General features: G+C 43.5%; 1 non-coding gene across 1 annotated transcript; it reads left to right on the forward strand.

Moving 5' to 3' along the window:
• Positions 1-9,183: 9,183 nt before the first annotated feature.
• On the forward strand, positions 9,184-9,257 carry Trnat-ggu (transfer RNA threonine (anticodon GGU)). The gene has a single exon. It is a non-coding gene; the product is annotated as a tRNA-Thr (tRNA).
• Positions 9,258-9,681: the final 424 nt, after the last annotated feature.

The following is a 9,681-nucleotide window of genomic DNA, read 5'->3' on the forward strand; positions in this document are numbered from 1 at the left end:
CATCTGTATGTTGATTACATATAAGGCAGATTCCATATCCCGTCCAAATCTGATGTGCAGCTTATTCATACAACAAGCTCATAATCATAACTGTCAACGAAAAAGTTTTGAGTGACAGCTGTCACACGTACGGGGTCTTGAGAGACCAACTTGTCTGTCGTCACATTCCTTCTGTATTACACTTGTCTACCACAAGCTGCGACGTGGTCGCGAATAGAACAGTGATCCAGAAAGTGTAGAATAAATTTCTCTGTTTCCATCTATAATCACAAAATTGTTAGGTCCTTAGACTGTCGGTTTCGGTCAGCAATGACCATCTTCAGATCAATTTTAAAACATGTCCTAACTGACTATGGCCTAATTATATTAGGATGTGTTCTGTAACAGATCTGAAGCTGGTCATTTCTGCTCGAAACCGATCGTCTAAGGACCTGACAACTTTATAACCATGGACGGAAATAAAACAAATTATTGTACACTTGTCTAGTGTCAGTACCTGACACTGAAGCTTTACATTTTCTCACAAAAAGGCGATTAAGTTCTCCTGAAATTATTATCTCTAACGTCATCGTGCCTAATCTCTCCGACACGTGGGAACTGTTCACTTGCATGTGGCACTTTCTCAATTAGAAAGACAGCCACAACCGGAAATGATTCCTTTCTTCAAGATTTGCCTGTCAGTGCAAACATTCCTCTCGCATTTGGGTTGCGTCATTCATTTCACGATACTGTACAATTTTCTTGCCTCTAGTAATTACATGCTTAAAAGATCCAAAGATTTCGGATTGAGAATCATGCCTATCTAAGACTAATTCTCATCTACAGCATGTACATTCTATAAAAAGCGGATTTCAGGATGGGATTTTACTAGTACTGACATGGCGAAAACAACTGAAATACGTGATAGGACGCTGATGTACATCAATATTTAGTATTTCGGGTATGAAGACAGGTAACTATCTAATTTCCAGAAACTGACAAGATAAGAGGGTAATTCCAGGATCTGATAAGACCTGCGGGATATCAGGTTACATCTTAGGCTATTGGAAGAGGTTTAGTCAAGATCACTCTTACACACCGCTCCTCCTTCTCCCCCTCCCCCCCCCTCAAGAGGAGCCCCCTCCCCCACTACCGCTCCCCTACCCCCTGGACCAATAAGATTCACGCTCCCCCTCCATCTCCTTATCCTTTTATAGCTGAACAACTACACGCCATGCCTCACTCAAGGTCCATACGGTGTAATGAGAAGGTCAGGTTTCGGTACTGACAGTGTTACGCCACCAGTTGGCAAATGTGTGTTGTTTGTAGCACATCAAATGCTATAAAACGAGGTAACCATTCAAAAATTCGCAACACAATATGTTGTAACCACCATATAAAAATCCTGTAATATAACATGCCTTGAGGCTTCCACGACATTTCGCAGCGTCAGAAGTAACAACCAGGCAGCAAACGTGCATTGTCAAACATAAAACTCCTCTTAGAACATTTCAAGTAGGCGTGTTATACACTCAGAGCTCAGTTGTAAACTAAAACCAACTACTTTCACCAAACAAAGATAGTACTTTCCTGCAACTCATGTCACATCCCCAAACAATGCTACTGCTTGTCATAAAATGAATATGATATTTCACGACCTAGTTAATTGTAAAAATCAATATTAAACCTTTGTTGCATCGACAATATAGAGTGGCCAACAGAAAACATATGTAATTAGGCTGTTTATGTTTTCTTATTGGCAACGTTACGTAGCGCTCTGTATGAAAATCACTGGCTGTGCTGTGTGCAGTCTGTGGCTAGTTTGCATTGTTGTCTGCCATTGTAGTGTTGGGCAGTGGCAGCTGGATGTGAACAGCGCATAGCGTTGGGCAGTTGGAGGTGAGCCGCCAGCAGTGGTGGATGTGAGGAGAGAGATGGCGGAGTTTTGAAATTTCTAAGACTGGATGTAATGAACTGCTATATATATTATGACTATTAAGGTAAATACAATGCTTGTTCTCTATTAAAATCTTTCATTTGCTAACTATGCCTATCAGTAGTTAGTGTCTTCCGTAGTTTGAATCTTTTATTTAGCTGGCAGTAGTGGCGCTCGCTGTATTGCAGTAGTTCTAGGAACGAAGATTTTTGGTGAGGCAAGTGATTTGTGAAAGGTACAGGTCTTGTGTCATTCAGATCATCATCTACCTTTGTAGATAAGTTAGTGACCTGATCCGAAAGTTCGGCTACTTTCTCCGATAGTGAACACATTTCCTCAGTGTGTTTTTCTGAACCAAGTTTCAGAGTGTCCATTTGTGTTGAAATCGAATCTACTGTGTCCTTTAAGTTTTCCTGAGTTTTTGCAAGTTGCGTAACCGAATCGGTAGATGCAACTGAGTCAATTTTAGCCCACAAGGTCTCATGATTTTCATGAACAATGGTTTGCAATTCTTTTATGGCTGCTTCGTGATTCTGTAATGCATTTTCATGCCGCGAAAAAATAGGTTGAAAATGCTCACAAATTTGTGTTTTTACGTCATTACAGACTTTTTGACATTTCGATTCAATGTTATGTAACTCAGTAGTTAAATCTTCACGTGTTTGTTCAAGCGTGGTGTGAAGATTTTGTTCCATTGCGTCTAACTGTTGCTGTGTTTGTCTCTGGTGTTGTTCCATTGTGTCTAACTTTTGAAGTTTTTGCTGTGTTTGTCTCTGATTTTGTTCCATTGTGTCTAACTTTTGAAGATTTTGTCTCATTTGTCTCTGATTTTGTTCCATTTGTTGCATTAATTGCAATAATAATGTATTAGTGTCTGGAATCTGTTTCTCTATGCTTTTTGGCAGTGCATTTTCACCGGTAACATTCACATTTTGACAAGCAGAAAATGTGTCTTGACTCATTTGAGAAAACGGTGAGGACCCAAAACCTAAGTCTACAGTATTTGCAATATTGTGTTCTGTCATTTCGGATTCCTGAGGGGAGCTGTTGCCGACCGATCGATCGATAATGCTTCCTTGTTCACTACCTGTTTCACTGTCTATACCATTATTTGACGCCCGCTCCATTTCCCTATGCACAGTTACCAAATTACTACTTTGAATATCTGTTAATTCACTACACAGTGGTGCTGATAAGCTACGCTCGTCGTCACTATTATTTCTGAGTTTACTTTGAAGCCTAGTGTTACGTTTTTCACACGCCATTATTGTCACAATATTTCACACGATAAAACAGAAAAGCACAATTTGATGAGCAAAAATAAGAGAACACATTAACATAGCACTGAAAATAGTATCTAGTTAATTGCAAGCGCAGCTGCGAAATACTTGGTGCAAATCTAAATGCATGCCACAACTGTGTACAACAATGAAAAACTACAACTACAAAGGAAATTCTCTCTATAATTACGCGCTAGCAATAAACAAAAGCTACACTAATTACACAAACTACAAGAAAAAATCAGAAGATTCCAGTGAGATATCCTTGGCTAAGGGTCGACATATGAAACGTCCCCTTAGAACAATTTATACAAGACTGTGCTTAAACTGACACACAATATTTTTAGCGCAACGCAATCAGACTTTCAAAAATCCCTACAAAAGAATGGCCCTTACTAACATTAACCTGTACCTTTCACAAATCACTTACCTCACCAAAAATCTTCGTTCCTCGAACTACTGCAATACAGCGAGCGCCACTACTGCCAGCTAAATAAAAGATTCAAACTACGGAAGGCACTAACTACTGATAGGCATAGTTAGCAAATGAAAGATTTTAATAGAGAACAAGCATTGTATTTACCTTAATAGTCATAATATATATAGCAGTTCATTACATCCAGTCTTAGAAATTTCAAAACTCCGCCATCTCTCTCCTCACATCCACCACTGCTGGCGGCTCACCTCCAACTGCCCAACGCTATGCGCTGTTAACATCCAGCTGCCACTGCCCAACACTACAATGGCAGACAACAATGCAAACTAGTCACAGACTGCACACAGCACAGCCAGTGATTTTCATACAGAGCGCTACGTAACGTTGCCAATAAGAAAACATAAACAGCCTAATTACACATAAAACCTAACGCCTCTAACTGAAGTAAGTTGATGGCTGCTGCCCAAGGAGGACATCGTTAAAGTGGGCCCAGAAAACCCCCTTGGTCACTTTCGTTTTCTCGTGTAACACGCGACGTGTTCCTTTCTTAAAGCACAAGAAGTTTCATCTTTCTCTAAGTTTGAGAATGACCACCCTTTATCCTCATGCTATCTGCGTTTTTACCCAACGAATGCTGATCACTCTTGAGGTGCTTCACCACTGCCGATGAGCCATTCCCATTATTATTATGCCCTTTAAACCTTACTTCTATGTTTCTTTCCGTCTGCCCAACGTACTTCATTTCACAAGCCTCATAATTTACTTCTGAAAACTCCCGCTCTCCACATAGAGGTCTCCCATCTGCCAGTCTTATGCTTCAGCCTCTGCTCAAGGTTCTTGTTCGTCCTGAATGCAATTTTCACCCCTTTGTTGCCAAACAACCTCGCCACCAACGTAGTCCCGAAACTTGTTGTGCTAAAAATATCACACTTTTGACAACTTGTGCCTTAACGCACTCAGTACCGACTCAAGAGACAGTTGCAATATGGCTTCACAAGAGATAACCAGAATAAGTTTTGTTTGGATAGCGTGTGGACATTCGTTATAAATAACAACAAATTAAATTTATTATTATTCCAGTTACGTGAGTTTCGTTATTCGAGGTCTGTACACTATAGTGAGAAGAGCGCCAACAACAGAGTGCTACTTAAAAATGGCGGCAAATATTACCATAATTTACGAGGTAAGACACATTGACAATGCAGTGTGTGTATAAATTAATAGCTTCATGGCATATTCTGCAAAATGGCGATTAAAATTAACATAATTTACGACAAGCGACTCTTTGAAAATGTGGTGTGTTACTATAGCACAGATGAATTACTATAATTTAATAATATCATGACATTTTGCAAAATGCCTGAAATTTTGAATAATTAGTCCAGTAAGGTGGAACATTCCAACACACTCATTACAAAATACGACATTGTTCCTAAATTTGGTTATTGCGAGTTATTAGTTGCTTTGCATTTCAAATTCTGCAACTGCCACAGTGCAGCAAATAATCTATTGTTATGAGGAAACACCACCCTACATTACTAATGTGTGACGCCATAGATTGTTAAAAGCATTGGCGTAAGCACTCCACATCCCACAACTGTTTACAGTTTTAGACCGATTTTCCCCAAATACCTGAATTTACACTGTAAGATATATAGGTAAATACTACATTAAATAATTACCACGCCAATAACCTGTGTTAAACGATTTCCACAATGCATTATTTATTTGACGATAAATACACCCCTGCTTATACCTTCTGCATCCATAATTGACGAATGATCACATCCTTCTGTTACTATTTACAGATATCTTGGTTGGCTGACTTACGCTATAAACAACTTCCCCACAAAATTATATTGGATAGGAACGTATAGAGAAATGCACTTTATTTAAAAAAAAATGAAAAAAATTGCAGTCTGAAGGCCTGGAGGTAATGTCGTCACCACGCCCCTCTCCAGATACTTTATATAGATATAGTGTCTGTTCTTTCGGACATGTCCGAAAGAACATACACCATTGATGACCTGCAGCCGCCTAGAACGAAATTAGAACTACACTCCTGGAAATTGAAATAAGAACACCGTGAATTCATTGTCCCAGGAAGGGGAAACTTTATTGACACATTCCTGGGGTCAGATACATCACATGATCACACTGACAGAACCACAGGCACATAGACACAGGCAACAGAGCATGCACAATGTCGGCACTAGTACAGTGTATATCCACCTTTCGCAGCAATGCAGGCTGCTATTCTCCCATGGAGACGATCGTAGAGATGCTGGATGTAGTCCTGTGGAACGTCTTGCCATGCCATTTCCACCTGGCGCCTCAGTTGGACCAGCGTTCGTGCTGGACGTGCAGACCGCGTGAGACGACGCTTCATCCAGTCCCAAACATGCTCAATGGGGGACAGATCCGGAGATCTTGCTGGCCAGGGTAGTTGACTTACACCTTCTAGAGCACGTTGGGTGGCACGGGATACGTGCGGACGTGCATTGTCCTGTTGGAACAGCAAGTTCCCTTGCCGGTCTAGGAATGGTAGAACGATGGGTTCGATGACGGTTTGGATGTACCGTGCACTATTCAGTGTCCCCTCGACGATCACCAGTGGTGTACGGCCAGTGTAGGAGATTGCTCCCCACACCATGATGCCGGGTGATGGCCCTGTGTGCCTCGGTCGTATGCAGTCCTGATTGTGGCGCTCAACTGCACGGCGCCAAACACGCATACGACCATCATTGGCACCAAGGCAGAAGCGACTCTCATCGCTGAAGACGACACGTCTCCATTCGTCCCTTCATTCACGCCTGTCGCGGCACCACTGGAGGCGGGCTGCACGATGTTGGGGCGTGAGCGGAAGACGGCCTAACGGTGTGCGGGACCGTAGCCCAGCTTCATGGAGACGGTTGCGAATGGTCCTCGCCGATACCCCAGGAGGAACAGTGTCCCTAATTTGCTGGGAAGTGGCGGTGCGGTCCCCTACGGCACTGTGTAGGATCCTACGGTCTTGGCGTGCATCCGTGCGTCGCTGCGGTCTGGTTTCAGGTCGACGGGCACGTGCACCTTCCGCCGACCACAGGCGACAACATCGATGTACTGTGGAGACCTCACGCCCCACGTGTTGAGCAATTCGGCGGTACGTCCACCCGGCCTCCCGCATGCCCACTATACGCCCTCGCTCAAAGTCCGTCAACTGCACATACGGTTCACGTCCACGCTGTCGCGTCATGCTACCAGTGTTAAAGACTGCGATGGAGCTCCGTATGCCACGGCAAACTGGCTGACACTGACGGCGGCGGTGCACAAATGCTGCGCAGCTAGCGCCATTCGACGGCCAACACCGCGGTTCCTGGTGTATCCGCTGTGCCGTGCGTGTGATCATTGCTTGTACAGCCCTCTCGCAGTGTCCGGAGCAAGTATGGTGGGTCTGACACACCGGTGTCAATGTGTTCTTTTTTCCATTTCCAGGAGTGTATATTAATACATTCAGCTGCCGTCCAGAACATTACACTTCGACCTGCAAACGGGTGGACTTCCTGAACGTATCGGCGTGCCTGGTGTCGTCTAGCGCTTCTCCAAACCCTAACAGGTCTAGTGTCCAGTGGCAAACCAATACTGGTCTCGTCAGCAAACATGACATTACTCCATTTTGCAATGGTCCATTGTTTATGTGCAAGCGCTCAGGTCCTTCGATTGCATCGGTTCCGTTGGTTCAGTGCAAAACTTCTGGAATGAACATGAGCCAGTTGTCCTGGAGAATTCAGTTCCAATATTTATGGCAATTGATGTTGGGTGCCTACGAGCCGACAGTTGGAGGAAAACATCCTACATTGGTACAGTCATACGCGAGGTCGATCGTTCACATTTCGCGTCTCTCTCTACTTCCTCCACATCTTAGACACATCACTTTGACTGTCATGTAACCCATCGGCAACATCTTACTGTGTATGACCTACTGAAAGTAAAGCCACTATCCTCCCTTTATTAAAGTGCTGTATGCCTCTACGTGGGATGTTACTGCAGTGCTGAACACAAACTAAATTAAGCTGTTGCCGGCCGGTGTGGCCGAGCGGTTCTAGGCGCTTCAGTCTGGAACCACGCGACCGCTACGGTCGCAGGTTCGAGTCCTGCCTCGGGCGTGGATGTGTGTGATGTCCTTAGGTTAGTTAGGTTTAAGTAGTTCTAAGTTCTAGGAGACTGATGACTTGAGATGTTAAGTCCCATAGTGCTCAGAACCATTTGAAATGAAGCTGTTGTAGAGACTGGACTGCTCGCGGTGTGCAGCTGCGGCAGCGGTATGTTTACATAATGGGAAATAGGCACCGTCCAGTATATTGTCTCTAACCGGATAATGCATGAGGTGCCTGCGTCAGCGATATATCTAGTATCGTAGGCTACATTTTACGATAGTATTCCAAACCTTAGTTGAGCAGTGTATGTGGAAATCACTTTATCAGCCAACTTTAAGGAGTTGTGTACTTGCCGATAGGCCCAAGCCTGGTTGAGATGATGATACTATCATGTTTAATATTTGTAGTTATGCATTTGTGGATTTTCGCTCACTGGTAGGGACAGTCATCATCAAGCACGTCTAGTATATAGCCTGCGCTCTGTGGTTTTGAGCAATTAATAATTGCATGCTATCCCAATGTCTGTACCAGTGTAGCAGCACTGAGACCTGTCCTGACGAATGAGTAGCATGTCAGACAACTTGCGTATTTTACTAACCTACTAATTACTCGAGGCTATAGATGGATGTATAGACCAGAGAAAAATATTTTATTCTGCTATCACTCAAACCTTCTCTAACATAACAATTATATAATTCATTGCATACACCTATATGACAGAAAAATTTTACAGTCCTCACTTTCGTGACATGGTACTGCAGCTAGGAGTTAATACGTTTTATATAAGTAGTCACTGTGTGGGGGCGGCGGATAAAAATTATTATTTAATGCCGTCTTATTCACGCGAGCCAGGCAACTAACTTTGTTGTCAACCAGAAAGCGAAGGGAAAGATACTGACCTCAATTTCAAAAATGGCTCTGAGCACTATGGGACTTAACATCTGAGGTCATCAGTCCCCTAGAACTTAGAACTACTTAAACCTAACTAACCCATGCCCGAGGCAGGATTCGAACCAGGTGTTGTTGATATACCTCGATGTGGTCCACATCGAGGTGTTGTTGATATACCTCGATGTGGTCCACATCGAGGACCTGTCGGCAGCTGAGGTTTTCAGTTAGTCATCATTTATTCCAGGGAAAAGCTGCACGGTCATCAACAGTAAATGTTCTTTCGAGAACAAGTTACTGTCTTCGTATATATAGTTAAAGGCTACCCAGACATTGACCTTCGTCTGTGCGAATGCGCACAGGTTGCCCAAACTCTTACGGGAATCGCCAAAGCGTGCGCGAGTAATGAGTGGTTGGGCAAATGTCTATAAGGTACAATACATATGTGGAATTGTGGACAGTTGGGAATGTGAGTCTTACGGGAAGCGTGCAAGGGATAAGTCCCTGCAGTCGCGCTACTTATCTGTGTCCTCGGTGGCTCAGATGGATAGAGCGTCTGCCAGGTAAGCAGGAGATCCCGGGTTCGAGTCCCGGTCGGGGCACACATTTTCAGCTGTCCACATCGAGGTATGTCAACAACACCTTTCGGCAGCTGAGGTTTTCAGTTAGTCATAATTTATTCCAGGGAAAAGCTGCACGGTCATTAACAGTAACTGTTCTTTCGAAATGGCTCTGAGCACTATGTGACTTAACATCTATGGTCATCAGTCCCCTAGAACTTAGAACTACTTAAACCTAACTAACCTAAGGACATCACACACATCCATGCCCGAGGCAAGATTCGAACCGGCGACCATAGCGGACACGCGGTTCCCGACTGAAGCGCCTAGAACCGCACGACCACACCGGCTGGCTAACTGTTCTTTCGAGAACAAGTTACTGTCTTCGTATATAAAATTAGAATATTTGTTGATAGTACTGATAAGAAAAATGCATTATGTGATTGTCTGGTTTGTTTGTGATGTC

Source organism: Schistocerca cancellata, chromosome 4, assembly GCF_023864275.1.
Source record: "Schistocerca cancellata isolate TAMUIC-IGC-003103 chromosome 4, iqSchCanc2.1, whole genome shotgun sequence".
In the NCBI taxonomy this organism is placed as follows: Eukaryota; Metazoa; Arthropoda; class Insecta; order Orthoptera; family Acrididae; genus Schistocerca; species Schistocerca cancellata.